Source organism: Pteropus medius, unplaced genomic scaffold (genome assembly GCF_902729225.1).
Source record: "Pteropus medius unplaced genomic scaffold, Ma_sr-lr_union100, whole genome shotgun sequence".
NCBI classification, from domain to species: Eukaryota; Metazoa; Chordata; class Mammalia; order Chiroptera; family Pteropodidae; genus Pteropus; species Pteropus medius.
Window position 1 is genome coordinate 3786261 of NW_024350319.1, and position 20286 is coordinate 3806546.

General features: G+C 33.6%; 1 protein-coding gene across 1 annotated transcript in view; it reads left to right on the plus strand.

The window, feature by feature from the left end:
- The window catches only part of LRRC7 (leucine rich repeat containing 7), a 1130220-nt gene that overhangs the window by 21224 nt on the left and 1088710 nt on the right, over window positions 1–20286 (plus strand). The window contains exon 3 of the mRNA XM_039838554.1: window positions 1385–1533. The gene's annotated coding sequence lies outside the window, so the exon portion shown is untranslated. The remainder of the gene's footprint in view (window positions 1–1384; window positions 1534–20286) is intronic.

Genomic DNA, 20286 nt, shown 5'->3' on the forward strand with positions numbered 1-20286 from the left:
AGAAAAGAACCTGAAAGTGATCGAATTTTCTCTTGTCAAACTCGCATGAATTTTCTATCATCTTTTTGTGATCAAATCATATGACCAGATTGTGGTATAAGAGATGAAACATGCAGAGCAAAGGAAGTAAGGGACAACCAATTGATAAATGATTTCAGAATTAATAATAAGGTATTTATAAACATCTATGTCATGCCAGATACTAAATAAGTACATTTTTCACTGAGTCCTCCAAACCACACTAGTAGATTTTATAATTTCCACTTTATAGATGACAAAATAGACATGAAGAGGTGACATTACTAAGTAACTTAAACTATTTGTTGAGTTCAAACTCAAGTTTCTGTGGTACATAAAGCCCATCTTCTTTGTGATATACCAAATTGTGATCTTCTGTAGAATAGAGTGAGGAGTACTGCATACCTCTCCACCGATTTGTAAACATTTAAACAACTGTATTCTTAGAGTATATAATGAAATTGTTAAGGTGTTAAAAGAATTTTACAGGTACTTATTAAAGTCAGTAAGTGTAAATAAGTTTGAACTGCTTAGAAATAACAGTATCTTTAATGATAACATTGTCTTTTGCTATACATATGGTTTGAAAAGTTCCAAAGTTCTTATCCTAATAAATTGAAATAATGCATTGCCTAAAATGTTCAATATACCTTGTTCCCTGTTGCCATATCAGTGCACTTATAATCACCATGTATTCATGAAATGTGTAAGATAAATGTGGGGCTATTTTTCCTCCTTCTTTTTCTGAGGCTCTAGAACTGAAATGAACTTGCTTAGTTAATGATGGAGCTAAGACTGCTTTTGGATTTATATATACCCTTAAGGTAATGAATATTTTATTACATTGCTTCTTGTGTGTTGCTTTATGTTTTAGGGAGAGTATTTTCTTTCTTTCTAAAGGATATACAGCTGGACCTACTTTTCTCAGATTAGCTTACCATCAAGGCTATTATTCCATAAATGTGCCTCAGATGTTACTTAAATCTAGCTTGATTACAGATGCTCCCTACAGTTTTATTCAATTGCTTAACTCTAAGCATTATACCATCAAGCCATTTAATTTAGCCATCTCCAAAAGTTTTATTTAAATTGTTTAATGTTATGGTTATTAAATAACTCATTACTCAAACCATAAAAGAGAGGTCATAACACAGTAATAACGTTACTATCTGAGTATTACTTTTTCTTCTAAGTCTCCAACATAGTAATAAAATATTGTATCAACTCTTAACATATTTTTGTGAAATATAGTAGATGTCACATTATATCTGGACTTTATAAATTAAGAGCTCATAGTGTTTTATTGGTTTGCATTAATTATAAAAAATAACTCAAAAGTGTTTCATGGTTTAATCATCTTTCACAGAACAAGAATGTCTTAGCTTGGGCTGCTATAACAGAATGCCATGAACTCTGTGGCTGAAACAATAAAGAAGTATGTCTCATAGTTCCAGAGGCTTGGATTTCCAGAGGGAAATCCAAGATCAAGGCACTGGCTGGCAGTTTCGATGTCTGGTAAGAGCCATCTTCCTCATTCACAGACAGCCGTCTTTTTGTTGTGTCCTTATATGCAGAAGGGGCAAGGGGTCTCTTTTATAAGATCACTGTCCCTATTCATGAAGGCTCCATCCTCATGACCTAATTATCCTCAAAGGCCCCCATCTTTTAATATTATCACATTAGGGGTTAGGATTTTAACCTGTGAATTTTGGGAGTACATAAACATTCAGTCCATTGCAGAGAATATACATTATTATCTTACTTTTTAATTTAAACTTTCATGAACCCACCCTGATGTGCTTGAGGCATTATGTAAAATTTCACAAGAAGTTTACATCTTCTGGGGGGGGAAATACATAAATATAAGTTAGAGCTGTGCTGGTTAATATTGTAGCCCCTGGATATGTATGGCTATTTAAATTTATTAAAATAAAATACATTTAGAAATTCAGTTCCTGAGTCACACTAGCCACATTTCTCCTGCTCAGTAGCCACTTGTGGCTAGTGGTTGTTGTATTGGACAGTGCAAATACAGACATTTTCATCATTGCAGAAACTTCTATTTGGCAATACTGTTAGAGAAATAGAGACTAGCATTTTTGCATATGAGTTTATTATATATTGATTACTTTTACTTTGTGTATATGCAAATTTTATTTAAAAAAATCTTATAAATAAATAATAAATAAGAGGTCAAAACAATATACCAAAGACAAAGAAATGGAGATATAAACAAGGAAGGAATGAGAAAACTGTACAGAGAACTATTCGTGATAGAGTAGCAATTATTCTCAAAACTTAGCTCTAAATTTCTTAGCAGCCAGGGCAAAGAGGGATAAACAGTGACCAATATCAGTATTTTGGAGGGAAGGAAAAACATGTTCATAGATCCATAAAGTAGATTTAATTTATCTGCCTTATAATGTTGCTTAAATAGATCTGAAATAAAACTTACAAAGTATATACTTCTTATGTTTATACAACTTATAAAATATGTAAAACTAGAAAAATAAGTGTACAAATTAAATATAATTCAAACAATAAAAAAGTATATTTGGATGTTTACTGACATAAAGTGGCTGTTTTTAACATGGAAATTCTACTGACCACTAAGACATTGGTTTTTCTGAGTTTGGCATGTATACATCTTTGTCAGGCCTACTTTTTTTCCTCTTCCCATCCTCCCTCCTTCAAAACATGGCATGCAGTGAAGAGACGAGAAGACACTAAGTGAGAGGACACTGAGTGCCTAAGTAAGTCTTTCGCTGTGTGGATGATGCCTGATATTAGGGCTACTGTCATTCATTCCTCTTTGAGAATTTCAAAAGGATAGGAGGAGCAAGAAGTATGATACATAGATTTGAACTAAAGTTTCATATTGTTCTTATTACAAAAATGTTAAGTGAGATAAGGGCTGTGCATTCTTATAAGTAACACTATTCTAGAATACCAATTTTAGTTAACATAGGAATTTGTTACTAATTTCTCTTCTGTGTAGACTGAATTCTTTCATCATTTTTTTTTCTATTAACTCTGCCATTAAACCTTCCATTCTACGTCGCACTAATGTAAATCTGACAGTAAATATATGCACATGGATCTTATTGTTATAAACTCTGAACTATATAATTCTCATTTACTATTAAGACATTATATACTAGGTCATCATAAAATCATTTTTTTCCCTCCCTGGCCTGGAATCCTAGGATAAATTTATTATTAAAGGTCTTTTGGGATATGGAGCGTAAGTAGCATAAGAGAAAAAGAAATTGAGAGCAACTTTAAAATAAGAGCAATGTTGTTTCTCCACTTATTGTTCTTTATAGTAACTTTCAGTGAAAGCCAATGAAATAACGAGAAAGCACAGATCTGTGCAGAAATGGCTAGTAGCTGGTGAATGGATGGGGCAGAAGAAAACTAGAGATTGTAATGGTTCAGGAATGCTAGTTTTAATAAAGCTTTGCTTGCATACATGGATAAAATTTTAGGAATATTAAGAAAAGAGAAACTAACATGTTCCTTAATGCATGTCTCTTATATGACACCTCTGAAAACTTGGCTTTTGAAGAGCAGGGAAATTAAAAAAAAAAAGAAAGAAAAAGGAAAGAAAATCAGCAGGATAGGTTTTCCAAAATTGGTGACGTAACCTGAAAGCAAGTATCAATCTCTTTTAAACAAGAGGAGTGGGATGGTTGGACTGATTGAAGATTTCCTGGATTCAGGTTAGCACAGAGAAGAATCACTTGAGGTAGAGCTGAAAGAAAAATCATATAGGTATTCTATCTTTTAAGAAAACAGTAGATGAGGTGGAGTGAAAGAGAGTATTGCCAACACCTCTAGGGCAATGGTATTGGCAATATTCTGGTTTTAAGATGGTGATTACTTCACAGATGTCCACTTTATTGTTATATTTCCTAACTTATAATATGTTACATATAGAATTAGGTATCTATTGCTGCATAAGAAATTATTCCCAAACTCGATGACTTAAAAAATATTATCCTCACCATTTCAAGAAAGGTGAGTCAAGAATTCATAAACCATTTAGTTAGCTTGAAGTTTCTCATGAAGTTGCAGTGAAGATATCAGCCAGGGCTACAGTCATCTGAAGGCTTAAGTGAGGCTGGAAAATCTGCTTTCAAGGTAACCTACTCAAATGGGTAGAAATTGGTGCTGGTTTTTAGTGGGAGGCCTCAGTTTCGCTTCATGTGAACCTACTCACAGGCTGCTTCACAACACGGTGGTTGCTTTTCCCACGGTGGGTGATTCAAAGACTCAAGGCAAAAGCAGCAATGCTTTTTATGACTTAGCCTTGAAGACTCATGTTATCTCTATGCCTTATTCTATTTGTTGGAAGTTAGTCAACAAGTCCAACCCACATTCAAAGGAAGGGAATTAGGGCCCAGATTTTGAAGGAATGAGGATCAAAGAACTTTCAGACATTGAAAAATAATCATATCAGTTTTTGAAGGTTTTAAATATATAACAAATAAAAAAATCCATGAGCTCAAATCTTAAGAAGATATCAATGAGAAAAATAAATGATCCCTAAAATGAAGATCACAGATGAATAATAACAAAAGAGAATAGAAACTGTTGAAAATACAGTAAGAGTGGGAGACACTAGCAAAATGAATTGGAAATGAATAGGTAATTAAAAAGGATTTGTAGTAAATTGAATAATGGCCCCAAAGATATCCAGATTCTAATCCCTAGAACCTATGAATGTTACCTATATGACAAAGGTGACTTCGCAGATGTGATTAAGCATCCTGAGATGGGGAGATTATCCTGGTGGTGCTACAAATGTCTTTACACAAAGAAGACAGAGGAGGATTTGACTACAAAGACAGAAAAGGAGAAGGTGATATAATGACAATGCAGAGATAAGATTTAAAGATGATATGTTGTTGACTTTGAAGATGATTGAAGGGGTCATGGGCCAAGGATTGCAAGGAATGCTGGTCTAGAATCTGGAAAAAGGCAAGAAAACAGATTGTCTTTTAGAACTTCCAGGGAGAAACTCATGTTGGTTTTGACCCAGTGAAACCCACTTCAGACTTCTGACCTCTAGAACTGTAAGAGAACAAGTGCGTATTATTTTATGCTACTGAGATTTTGATAATTTATTACAGAGTCTATAGGAAAATAATGCAGGATTGGAGAGAAATGTATAGGCATGGAAGAGAAAGAAAGGAGATTCAAATTACTCATACCTGACTGAACAACAGTACTGAAAAGATACATTGAGAATTGTTTCTAAAATTATTTTTCTGCCTATGTGATAGTGGAAGGGTTGACTCCTAGCAGTATAATGAGTAAGTGTAATTTCAAAATTATTTTCATTAAATCCTACCTATTTGTCACTTTTGATAAGTTTTGATCTTTCTCACCAGCAAATGACTTTTAAATATGTGAAACCACTTCTCGGATCCATCATTTGAAAAATTTAGTCTTAGTATGCCCTTGACTTTGCAATTTCATATCTGTTGTATGTAAAGCTTTCTTCATATGAACTACCTGCTACTTAAATATCAGACAAGATAAAATTTAAGACAAAACATTATTAGGGAAAAATAGTTTACCTTGATAAAAATTTCTTTTCACTATGAAATATAGAATTGTAAACTTGCAATACCTTTTGATACCAAACCAAATGAGAAAAAAATTGTAGACCTTTTTCACATATAGGAACATATAAAACAAATAAGTAAATATTAGTGAATAGAATTTATCAAAAGTTAATGCATCATTAGAAATTATATTTATCCTGTGAAGACAGCATTAGTTCAGAATTATAAAATCAATGTATTTCACTCTATAACAATTTAAATGACAAGAATGAGATAATTATCCCAAGATATAAAATATAATTTAAAAAATGTAACACTAATTCAATAATTTTAAAAAAATCTCTGAGAAAACAAATTATAGAAGATAATTTCCTTAGCCTGATAAAGATAGTCACAAAAATTCATACCAAACATCACTCCAAAGAGATTTTCCGTAAAATTCAGAAATAAGACTTAGATGCATGATATCACCACTTTAACATTTTCCTAGTTACTAGCCTTTCAATAAGTCAATTAAAAGAAAAGCATTTGGAATACCTTGAAAAAACTAAATTATTATTTTGAACCAATATAATTGTCTACTTGAAAAACCAAAAGGAATCTACAGAGAAATTATTAAAATTGATGAGGGTTTTTCAGAGCTGTAATATAAAATATTGATATGTAAGTCAATTTTATTTTTATATACTATTGCAACAATTTAGAAAATATAATTTAATATATCATGTGTAATAGCAATACAGTGGTTTTGAATATAACAAAAAAGATTACTATGAAGAAAAATACAACTTATTGAAAGACATTATTAAATAAGATCTAAATATATAAGAAGATTACCATATTTATGGACTGAAAACAATATTATAAAGAAAGTTAAATATGATATTCCAAAATGACAAGTTAGTCAAGTGTCCTGACTAGTAGAGCTAACTGTAGAGACTCAATTCCTTATTTCCTATAAGATGCAACCTCTAAATGTCTCTGGTAATTATAAAACACTAATAGCAAATACGGTTATTAAAAATACAAAATTATTTTGTATTGATAATTACAATAAAAGGACAATGAGTTAGGAACTGTCAGCTATGCAAAATGAAAAGAAAACATCATTTTGGGAAAGATATCAACTTTCAAAAATTAAAACCAAAGGACAGAAAGTTAAACATTTTATGGTGTAACAAGTAAACCTTCACATTAGTAAGGGCCTCAATCGAATGACCAATGACCTCAATGACCAGACTTCGAATCATTTATAAGTAATTTAAATGAATTTATTGTGTAAAATATGTAGTAACTATTTAAATTCTTGAGACAAATTGGTTTTCAAAATTTGGTTAATGGACATAAGAGTTCAATACATCAAGCATTAAGCAGAGTACGAATAACAGTGACTGTGTCTTTCCACATGTATAATTAGTTCTTATAACTAAAGAACTGACCAGTACTGATGCAAAGGTGCACTGCCCAGATCCCCTCTACTAGACCAAATCTCTCTTTTCCCCAGCTATTGTGAATGTTGTTTGATGATGGATCACAGTCAGTCCCTCTCTAGAAATTTCTCTTTGTAGAAGGGAGTTTTGCCCAAGGTTATGTCCCTCCCTGAGGACAGCCTACATCTAGTGGTTGATGTAGGGGCACAGAGTCTCAGATCTCAATGTGGGACAGCGCTGAAGGGCCATCCTGGCTTCAGAACTTTTTGTAGGATGTGCTGAGATCTCTCTTCCACCAGGATCACCCTGTTACAGGTGTTGTTCTAGAAGGAGTAAATTATTATCTTTGCATTCTAGTTTCCCCATGAATAAAATGGAGATATTAATAATGATATCAGAGGGTTGTTGTTAGAATTAGTTAAGATAATTCGTGGGAAACTACATAATATTAAAAAATTAGCTTTTATTCTTCGCTTGATTATCTTTCTAGAATTCTTTGCATGCTTTTTGTTTGTTTAAACATCTATGAATGCACCGTTGAAGTAAAATCAGTGATACTTTTCTGGCCTTTCACTTTTATCTTTTGTTTTACTGACAACGTGCAAGGAAACAGGAAGCCACTATTAACAGCCTAACTTAAATGAGAAAAATTAATCACAGTTTTCTTTTTTATATAAATTTTGTCTTTATTACAAGTTGCAAATTATTTAATGAGAGACAGGAATGTTATCCAAATGATACAAGATTAATTTGCATTTGGGTGGGACTTTTGTTTGTGGATTTAAATTTTATCTCTAACTGGAACTTTAAAAAAAAATAAATTTAATCTCTTTTGCCACACGATGGTAGTGTTGCTTCTCTTGTTAAGCCATAAAAATAGATTTCAGATACCAGTTAAAATTGTAAAAAATTATATTTCTCTAAGGAGACTTAACAAGAAAATATTAGTTTCATAAAGAAAAAAGACTCCTACACATTTATGTTATTTTTAAAGAGCAGAAAACATCAGTGCTAGTGTTTCCTGAGGAGAATTGCCATTTCTTCTTTAGGAAACATATCTTTGCACGTCAGGAACATTCTCATCATCTCCCTTCTTAAGGGAATCTTATTTTAGACATTGTCTTTTAAACTACTGTCCCTTTTAGTTGGATTGACCAGTATAATTTGTTTCCTATTAAGTTGATATAGATATTTATCTTGAAGAGAAACTTTAAATGGCACTTATATTGATTGTAGTATACATAATCTTTTATAGCAGATTTAGAATTAGAAGCCAACTTGGAACTTATCTAGTGTTACCCTCTATTTGCATGCAGTAATTTCTTCTGTATCATCCAGAACAGATGGCCATGCAGTTTTTCAAGTGTCTCTAAGGATGTCCTTCATGGCAGCCTCTATTCGTTGTAGGACCCCTAGAAAAGGAACTCGTTTGCTGTTATTCTCAACATAATGTGGTGTTGCTTGGAAGCTGTGAAGCTTCTATTTGCTTGAATTCAAAACCATTTCATTTGTCTGGAGGCAACCATCTTATTGAAAGAATGAGTCATAGGATAAAATTATGAAATGCAGTTTGATGCATACTGTATTCAGTCACAATCTGTCCCATGGATCAAACAATATTGAAGAAATATAACAAGCCACATTTTGTACTCTGAGAGATCTGAGTTTAACATGTCAGAAATTATTTATTTTCCTCATGACCATTGCAGATTTACTAAAATATTTAGACAATTAGAATTTTCTCTTGCTCTGTCCCCAGAAGTGCAGTTTTCATTAATATTAAATTTTACAATAAGCAGATTTAGTGGAAGAAATAAATTCTTTTGTTACCTTGTCAAATGGGATGGTGGCATGTTGAGAAGGCACACCTGTCTCGGCAGGGTTTTGTTATGTTCTCAGGGAAGACTTTTCTCCTCATCCAGTAATTCAGTGACTGTAATCGATTGAAGGTAAAATGGTAAGAGAGAGATTTGTGGAAAGATTCAGACTGATCTTACAGGAGTCTGAATTACATTGGAGTCACTGTGGGTCCATGGTGCATTCCTCAGCTTTGTAGATTTAGAAATGTCCTCTTATCAGTTCAGCAAGGGGCTGATTATACTCTGAGGGAACCGACCACACTAACTGATCTCAGAAGAGAATAAAATATAAACGTGAGTTCTTCTTTGTCACATTTTCCATGAAAAGTTCATCTGGCAGATAATCTGCAGTGGCCACTGTCCATGTCAGACCATTTTAGTGGATTTTATAATAACAGCTCCCCAGAGAGTACTATGCCAGGTAGATAGATGAACCAGAACCTGACGGGATATGCTACTTTTGCAGATAGCTAATCACTTTCATTTTATATTTCTTCTTGTTGGTTATAGTTTCAGACCCTGACCTGGAATTCTAATTTGGGTCCTGGAGCAACCTATGCATGACAACTGCATTCACTTTTGTGATTATAAATTTTGTGATGTCTAAATCTAGAGATTAAATATGAGTCATTTGTTTTTTAAATGCATGCCATTTGTAATGATTTTTCTCTGTTACTACATAGCATTTTGATCAAGAGAAGGAAGGAAAAAACATTTGAATTTCCTCCTATTTTGATTAGACATGATAGGTACTCTGGTTAAATAAGATGCAGAGGGTGAAAAAGTAGAATAGTGATGTGAGAAAATGGAGTTAGATAACAATTTGTTGTTCAAATGGAAGGCCAAGTAAAGATTACTATAACATACATCTTTAAAAAAAATCAATGCTGACCTTTTTTTACTTGATGGACATTTACCATATATATGTATATATATGTATGTTTATATATATATAACATTTACCATATATATACATTTACCATATATATACATTTAACATTAAACATGTTAAATGTGTATATATATGGTAAATGTATATATATATAAACAAATATGTTTGCTCAAAAATTATTTAATGCTTACTAAATGCAAAGGACTGTATTTGTTCACTCAAAAATTATTTAATGCTTACTAAATGTAAAGAACTGTATTTGTTCACTCAAAAATTATTTAATGCTTACTAAATGCGATGGACTGTTAGGCATGAAGGAGACAAAGATAAATAAGACATAGTCTGTATCTCAAGATGCTCAGAACCTAATGGGAGAAGCTAACAAGTAAATTGGCAATTCTAATCAAGTAGGTTATAAAGAAGCACAAGGTGGTACTGATAGAGAGGAAAATGTTAGTAACCTAGCTCTCTATTATATTTATCAATAATACAGTGAAAGCGTATTTAAGTCAATATGTTTTTACACTTTTACATTGTTGCCCTTTTGTTGTAAAGGATTTAAGATAAAATAGATAATTGTTCATAAAGATGAGATACACTTATTACATATATTAGCAAATCAGTCTAATTAAGGTCTTGATTATGGAAGTAATGGTCCCCAAAAGGTGACATTTTTAAAAATCATTTTGATGGGGATGTAGCAATATCTCCCAAATTTTTAATATATCCCCCAAATCACCTCACATTAAACATTCAGTCTATATGAAAACAGTATGTGTGGGATGCTGGCACAGCTTCAGGCAAATCTCTTAGAATCTGCCCTCTTCTCACCCCGCGTATGAACTCACCCAACCAGACTGCTGCTACAAAGCTCCTCCCATTCAGAAATTCAGAACCTGCTACTGTATGGAAGTCTATGATAGAAAGCCAAAGTCATCGTAGCAAAAATAGAATATGCACTATTTCTATGTGATATATAAAGTACTTATCCAAGATGTTAGAGTCATGATTTTAACATTCTTTGCTTTAACAGCACTTTAATACCCTTAATATGAACCAGCAGAACATACTCTGTTGCACTTTTCAGAACTTTAGAGAACAAAACCACTGAGCCAGTATGGATCCTTCTTCGGTGAGCTACAGAGAATCTATGGTCTAAATCCTTATCATGACCTTGAACTAGTGAAATCCTATCAATTACTTCACTAGCATAAATAATCTTAAATAAAATTTTATCTATTATTAACCCACCCAAATGGCATTTGTTGTGCTCCTATTATGTGCTAGATGCTATAGTAGTTATTGGGGGGGTTCCTTGTCATCCCTATCTGCAGAGAGTTTGCATTGTATGTTGGGATATAGATTTAGTAATGATCTTTCATATAACGAATATTCTAATTATTTCTCAAACATAGTGCCACAAAGATACTAGAGAAGAATAATGAATATTGTCTTTTGTTGTCAGAGAAAGAGTCTAGAGAGAAGAGGCCATACTTGTACTGATTCTTCAAGAATGAATAGAAATTTTCTAGGTGGTTAGCACAAAGACATTTTGAGAAAGTATTATGAGGTAAATTACATATGATTCATTTATTCTTTTTATTTTAAGTTCTATTTTTTAGTAAGTTAGATGACCACAAATTTCTATGCTTAGACTGTATTATTTTAGTTTCCTGAAAAAATACCTTCACTGGATTGGTTTAATATTATGGTCATAGATTTTCCTAAGAAATAACTATATGAAGATTATGGCTGCATTATTAACAAAATGTTTTTGATGGATATCACATGTTGATTTTTAAATATGAATAATGTTTAGCAAATATTTTCTTCACACTCTCTATAAGTAATTATTTTCTCTTGGTCTTAAATTGTTTTATCTTTTTACCATTTACCGTAATTGAGATATATGTACTTCCTCTTTTATCTCACTTCTTTATGGATAAAATAGATCCTATCATGTATAAAAATTCTCAAAGTCCCTTTTATAAAACTACTAAGTTTTCTTTATCTTCATTTATTCTTCTTACTTTTTATAGACTAACTTTTCCATAAGAGTTTTCTAGCCATTCATTTTCCACTTCTTCCTTATGTGATCAAATATTGCTTCTGAAATCATTGTTTTTCTAACCCGGGTATCATTCAACCTGTGAAGCTGCTTAAGCCTTTTTACTGGGGGCAAAAAAAGAGAGGGAAAAAGAGGATGTCCTTCAACTTTGGCTTATCCTATTTACCTTTCTTTATTCAGTGCCAACTTACTTGAACAAATGGTCTATATTTGTATACTCATTTTCCTCATTTAATACTAAGTCGTTACTCCAGTTGAGTCTGGCTACCGCCCCATCACTCTATTGAAACTGCTATCAGTAAGGAAACGAATGCTCTTTCAGTTATCAGAACCAAAGTCTACTTTCAGTCTTGGGTATTGGTATGGCTTTATAGACATAAGCATTAGAAACTGTCTCTTGCCAACGTAAACCAAAAAGATATTTATGAGAAGGATATTAGGTAGCTCACAGAACCCACAGAGATGCTATAGAACCAGGACTAGACAATGGACAAGAAGCAAAAGAAATTGAGTAACAGGTCCCATAGCCAAGTCATATTTCAGTTAAATGCTGGGAACACTGGACACTTTCACAGTCACTGAGTATGAATTATGAGCTGTCGCTCTACATTCCCATTTTCACTTGATACTGAAAGTCCTGGGTGGAATGTCCAATTGCCTGAACCTGGGTCATATCTCAATAAACCCTGGCTGTACTTTACCTTCTCTAGTGGAGTCATGGCCCTTTACATGAAGGAGAATTTCCCTCAAATAAAAAAAATGCTTTAGGTGTTGAGTAGCAAAATACAAACCTTCCCCCCATGATCACTCTGTGGCCTTTGGTGCCATTATCCACTCCCTTCTTGAAATCTTTATCTGACTTCTAGATACCTCTCCTGATTTTCTAATCTTGGTGTCTCCCTATTACCAATAGGTTAGGTATAAAATGTTTAACATGACATTCAATGCCCTTCATAACAACTGCCCTTTGGATTTTGGGCTTCATACTCCCCTTTTCATTCCAGCTCCCCCTTCCGCTGTCAGATATTCTAACTACTCTTAACTACTTGTATTCTCTCAACATACTCTTCACTTGGAGATGTCTGGAAAAACCTCCCTGCCTGTGTCTTTGTGTTTATCCTCCAGGGTTCAGATCAATTGCGTGAAGCTTTGCAGGATTATCTCTGAGCAGAATTAATCTCTCCCTTCTCTGCCTTCCCTTGGTACTTTATCTAGTTTGTTTACGACTTGCCCGCCCAAATAGATTCTTCAAAGGAAGACCATATCATATTTATATTCAGCACAATGCTAGTTGAATAAATTCAACTAGCATTCTTTTGGACATATCCTGGATATAAATTCTTTTTGGACATATCCTGGATATAAATTATATGGTGATAAAAGTAATGTTACAGTAACTGTTATTTCTTTTTATCCAGATTTTCAATTCAAAGTACCATTGTTTCCATGCATAATTAAAATACTCTTGAAGTATCTTTCTCCCAAAAGTCCGGACACACTTTAACAAACAAAGCTGGAGTGTTCTGTTGTGCTGAGGAGGCCACTGTTGTGAAATAGGGAGAAGCGCGTCTTTCTATTGTGTTTCTATTATTTTCTAGGACAACAGAAAAATCTCCATGCTGCTAATAGCCTTATGTGATTGCTGGCATAAAGTTTGGTAGTGTCTCTTCAAAACCAGCACAGCAAAATCCTAGATGGGCAGCACTCTAGCAGCTGCTATAAAAGCCTCTGAATTGCTACTCATACATAACTTTTAATGTTGTGCTGACATGTGCTGGCCATGGTTTGCCCCTTTCCAGACTGTATAATAAGCTGCAGATGAACAGAAGATCTTTCCATCATTCTGGGATTCTCCACCACCTACACAATTACTGCATTTCAAGTAGGAGGCAGGATTAGACCCACCATAGCAGGAACATTTATGCTAAGTAGGCGGATGCCATTTCATACTTAACCAGGTTCCTTGTCTATCAAATATGTCCTAAACCTAGGGGAGATATTTTCTGATGTTTGTTAATCATTCTCGGACAATAAATTGCTAAGTAGTTTTGAATGTTATAATGTACTACATACAGTACATAATATTCACTGTTGGACAAGGAAATATCTATGAACAGGGAGGTTAATGCACCATCTACAAAGGAAATTATATGTAAACAACCGGTAAGCTAGTGATAGTGAACTTTAAGAATTAAGTGGTTCTAAATCTTAGGTTCTAAGATAATGATAAAAAAAATGGTGAAGGACTGAAATAGGCAAAAAAAAAAAAAAAAGATTATTTGGTCTTCTGTTTAGTGTATCCTTCTAGGTTATCTCTGCCTTTCATCTGACTGAGCTATTTTACAACTCTATAAAGTTGCATAATACAAATAGTAATGCAGATGGTTCTTGTCCATAGAAATGCAAATTACATCTCCTGAAAATGCAGTTGATTATTGCTCTGTGGACATTAACCAGTTTTGCAGCTATTCAGCAAAATCATTTTAGCATTTCTTTTGGTCTACATATGTATGGTTCTTTTAGGACTCTTTGTACCATTTGTAATATCTTATTGGTTCCCTCATTTAATGAGTTGAATAAAATCTTTGGCACCTGTTTGTTTTATAGTTATATGTTTTATCTCTTAAACTGTTTACACTTAGGATTTTACTAAAAATAGTTCAATATTGAGTGGCAGGGTGGTTCTCATCCTCTGTTCCTTCTTTTCTCTTTCTCCTTTCTACTCTCCCTTTCTTTCTTTTTTAACAAGTATTACTTGAGTAAATACTATGTGCCAGGCATTTTACAAGGCACTGTCTTACAGTGCCAGTCCAACCTGAATCTGCTTGTAACTTTTACATTTTTTATTATAATCTATAATGGCTTTCACAGGGACAAATAAGACTATATGAGATAATAAAATAATAAGGCTATGGGTTTATGTAGACTTGTATTTAAATTTAGGTCTTATCTCTTTCCTACTGTGTGACTTTCAGCAGTTTCTTAACTTTTCCCAACTTTATTTCCTTCATTTAAAAGTATGTTGTGTTAAATACCAACCAGGCAGGGTTGTTGGATAAATTAAGATTATGTGTGTAACTACTTAGTACTTAGATGGCACCTGGTTCTTGGTAGGTACTTAGTGATTCAGTGAATGTTAATTCTTGTTCTGTACTTCATGCTTTCAACCTCCTCGTTTTTCATTTTTTTTCAAATTGTTTTTTTTTTTTTTTTTTTTTTTTGCTACTGCTCCCAACAAATTATTATTGCTGTTTCTTTTTTATAGATACTGGAATGACCAGACCAAACTCAATAAATAGGAATCTAGAGTACTCAAAGTCTCTATTCAGTACCTGATGCTCAATGAGACATGCAAGGCTAAAAAAAGAAATAAGCTAACAACCAGGAAACCTCTAAATGTTAAGAACCACGCTTATGGTTAAGGGACTATTAGTATAAAAAAACATGATTACAAGAATGATCCCATTGTAGAAAGCATAATATTAGTCCACCTGGATAATTATAGATCAAAATTTGTGAAAGCCAAATTTGCCCTGTCAAATCCCTAAAATGGGATGCTCCCTTCCTGTCTTTGTGGGCCCGCATTACTTTTTTTTACCCAATTAATGTTAAATGTTCCCTCTATTATTCTCTCCAACACCGCTTGTCAGTTCTCCTTTAGTAACCAGACAAGTTTGCACCTTTCTCTTTTAATCTTTTACTGGGTAGTTTAAAATTTTAAGTTATTTACAATCCAAATGAATATTTAATGGAATATTCATTATGCACCTTCTGGTTGCCACTTTTCTATTACTGCAGTGACACTGAAAGATGGCAAAGATGCAAATGCCTATTTCTTGTGAGTTTAATCTAAGCTCCTTGTGTCCTGATATATCTTATCATTTTGTTTGGTAATTAGACTTCTCTGATGATGCTGTAAAATACATCTCAGTAGTGAAGGGAAAAGTCATTATTTATCATTAGACGGTAGAGAATATGCTCATTTTTCACTGCCCTTACCTGGGTAGCAAGGACAGAGTGATGCAATTTCAACTTGGAGGCCTGTACTTGATGTGATTCTGGAATGGAACAAATAGCCATGAAATTAATCTGAGAATGTTCAATCATTCTCTTGCTAGGGCTCGGCTGGCATCATCTTGGATATGAAGTATAGCCTTCCAGGCTCTCAGTTTCCTCCTGAGCATGAGCAAATCAGGGGAAGATTTGTCCCTGTTACATATTGTCCCATAAAGGGTGAGGATTGGGACCAAAAGGAATCGAATTAATGAGGGGGAAATGTCTTTTGAAGCCAAGGGACTATAAATAGTATAGTTCTGTCAGCATCGTATTTATGAAGCAAGGCTGTTACCTAATGTGAGTTGGAGAGTAACTTGTGTAAGTGTAGTCCTGGGTAAAGGAAAAAAAACCTTGACTCACAGATTTTATATCATAGGGAAAATGGAAAAACTAAATGTTGAATGGAGGTCACTGATATCCAAGAGAGGACAGTCTCACTTTCTGTTCATTCAGCTAATACTTATTGAACCCCAACTAAATAGCAGATATTCTCCTGAGAAGTAAACGTTATTCTGAAGTTTGGTAGGTTTAGAGAAAGACTTCAGTGCTTTCTAAGAGAGTCAGCTCATTAATTATAAACTTTATACATATATAATTAACCCCTTTGGTTATCATATTGAATTTTGTATTTTCCTCTAAGTTTTGAAATATATTTATTTCTTCTGTATGGAAAATAATCCATTGAATCACCATGTAGCGAATGTACTGCTGCTGTATAATTTACCTTTATTGTTTATAAATGATATAAAATCATCCTTGATAACATCGGAAGGCTTAAAGAGCAGACAGATAGTTCTATGCATGCTGTGAAGTGATGAATATCTTCTTTAGAGATGCACAGAAATCCCTCAGAAAGGTGTCCTTTGCCTATCCAAAGTTAAATGAGGAGAAACCATGATAATCTGCCTCTGAAGAAAACTCTATGGATTGCCACAGAAAAGAAAAGCCAATAATTACTACTTTACTCAGTGTTGTGATGGTTTATCATGCTTTGGATATTAAGTACATTATTCGTATTTCTATGTCATTAAATGGGTGAATACACATCAAGTACCAGGATTAGGTCTGGGACTTGGTAAGCAGGCAATAACTTTGTGATTATTGGTAATTGTAGACCCCCTTAGGCTCAATTTCATGCATCTTACTCTCTGATCAATACCTCCTTTCTGGGTTACTTCATCTTATTATCCTAATTTAACAATATTTTAGACCCACTGGCACTTACGATCCTTTGATCCTACCACCTTTTTCAGTGTCCTTCATCCTTTCACTTTCCTTTTTACGAAGCTTAATTGCTATTTTCATTCATATGGCCCTGCACATACCATAAGTTCTCTTGCCTTTTTCTTACTCTGACATATACATTTTTGGAAGTCTCGCACTGGTTAAATTTAACATAGGGCTGTTTGCTCCTATTTAGATGAACAGGGCCTGGAAAAAAATCAGAGAGCATGGCTGACTGACTGCTTTCACGAAATTCATGATGCTGAACTTTAATGTTGCCTGTCAATCACTATGATTTCTGATCGATTCACTTACCACTTCCTTAGTTAACTATCTCATACCTTTTTCCCCCTCGAATCTCCAAACCTTCTTCAACAATCTTCACTCTCAGCTGTTGACTTTCAGATGATGGTTTTCAAAATCTCTCATGATCAGATCTAACTACTTGCTGCCATTTCTTTACTCATATATTTTGCCTGCCACCTGTTGTTATAGACAAACTCTACCACTTATATCTAAGAACAGTATCTCTATTTGTGGGCTAGATTCTATTATTTCTTCCTACTCAAGGACATGGTCTCAGCAGGTCTCTCCTCCTCCTGTACTAACAATTTTCTCCTCTTTATCAGGTCATTCCTATCAACATAAAAATATGCTGTTTTTGTCCTATTTTATCAAGAAACTCTTGACCTCACCTTTTCTTCTTTTTGTAGCAGAACTTCTAGCAAAAGTTTAATATCCTATTATTTATTGCTCTCAGTCTATCTTGAAGCAACTTCAGTCAGGCTTTTGTCCCTATCATTAGTTTACTAAAACTGTCCTTGCCAAGATCCCAATGACACTCAAATTGCCCAAAATTCCGTCTTCGTTTTATTTGAACCATCAGCTGTATTTGATAGACTTGCATTAATTTTTCTTCCTTCAAATACTTTTTTCACTCTTTGCTCACAACACCACTTATTTCTGGTTTTTCTATTACCTCCATGACTAATTCTTTTCCATTTCCTGTGCCAGATTTTTGTTCTCTTCTTCCTTGACCTCTGAAAGTTATTGTGTTCCAGGGCTCAGTCCCTAATCCTTCTTTCTTGTTTATTTATACCAGCAATTAGCAAACTGAGGCCCATGACCCAAATCCAACCTGTACTTGTTTCAATAAAGTTTTTTTTTTTTAACACAACCATGCCCATTTGTTTATATATTATCTGTGGCTGCTTTTGAGCTGCATAAAGTTACATAATTGTGACAGAAACCAAATGACCCTCAAAACCTAAAATGTTTCCTATCTGGCCCTTTAGAGGAAAAGTGTACCTTATGTACACTTACTCTTTCTCCTTCTGTGAATGCATTCAGATGCATGGTTCAGATACTGTATGCTAATATTTCTTCAATTTGTGTTTCCAGATCAAACATCACTTCAGAACCTCGGACTTATAAATCCAATTACTGATGAGACATATATACTTGGATGTCTAATAGTAAAAGTAGTAAATGCATGTGAATATAACATGTGCAAAACAGCACTTCTTCATCTTTAAATTTATTCCATCTACAGTTGACTTCATCTCAGTTAACATCAACTCTATCTTTCCAGATGCTTAGGGCAAAATCTTGGAGTTACTTTTGTGTTTTTCTAATATTCCATGTCCAATTTGTTTGGAAATCCTGGTGGCTCTTCAAAGTATGTCCAGAATCTGACCACTTTCCCCATCATATCATCAATAATCTCTTTCCTAAATTACTGTAATCACTTCCTATTTGCTTTTTCTGGGTTCTATCCTTGCTGTCTTTTCCTATTTAGGTTATTTGCAATATGGAAACAAGGGTACACTTTTAAAAACATAGCCAAATAATGTTATTTCTCTGTTCATAATCCTCCAATAGTCTTTTTATTCAGAATAAAAGCTAAACTTCTTAAAGTGGCCAGCCAAGTCCTATAAGACCTTGCCTACATACCACTTCTTTAAAATTATGTACTACTTCTTTCCCTTTTGCTCACTCAGCTTTAGCCACACTGAGCTTGTTTTTACTTGAATATTCCAGGCACACCCTTTTTCAGAGCTTTTGTCCTAGCTTTTCCCTATATTATGAGGAAAGCTCTTCCCTTAGGTATTTGTAAGGGTTATTGATGAAATATCAGTTTTTAACTAAGAACTAACCAACCACCCTATTTAAAATTGCACATGCTCCTCTTTTCTAGCGTTCCCATCACCCTTATTCTGCTGTATTTTTCTCCATAGCTCTTATCACCTTACAATACTGTAAATAAATAGTTAATCACCTTTTCTGTTTTTTAAATCGTACCACTCATCCCTAGAACATGAGCACCATGAAGAATGGTTTATTTGTTTGTTTATTTTTTGGTCAGCATTTTTAAATTTTGTCTTTAACTCTTATAATGGTGCTTGCCATACAGTGGATAATCAATAAATATTCACTGCCTACACAAATAATAGTGTTAGCTATATTGTTATTTATGTTATCTAAAGAAGAACAAGGATATTTTTAATGTATCAATTTGGCATAATATTTTAATTTTAAATGTAATTTCTGTAGTGAGGGGTAGATATTTCTGCGTTATTCATTTGAGGAGTGAGGGTTAATGTATTGGCATTTGAAAACTTAAAATATTTCCATTATTCTATAAAATTGGTATCAGAAGTTGCTTTAGTATATCACTCTAGATAAAAAGTTAAATTGGAAGAATAAACATTGCAGAGTAAACCCCTTGCGCTCTTCCATTTTATTTGCAAAATGCTACCAAAATGTTTCTAAAACACAAAACTGTCTCTATCATGTCCCTGATAGAAACCTTTTAAAACATTTCTGTTACTCATCATTACCTAGAATAGAAGATAATATTCCTCAGGGTCTTACTTGTATTTCTTGTTTTATCATTTTACCTTGTTTCAGTCATATCAACCCACTTGTTTCTGGGACACTTCATACCCTTTTATGCATGTTTTTAAATTCCTTTTGGAAATTTGAGCTTTCTTCTCCTATCAGCAACCTTTTATAAGGTAATCTCAAATGTTATATACTTTCTCCTGAAACACACTTTGATCTGCTCAGTAGTTAGTCTTTGGCTTTTACAACACCTTGTATCTCTATTTACACTTATAGAGTGTAAATTATAATATTGTTTTGTGTGATTTCTTTCCCAATAGAC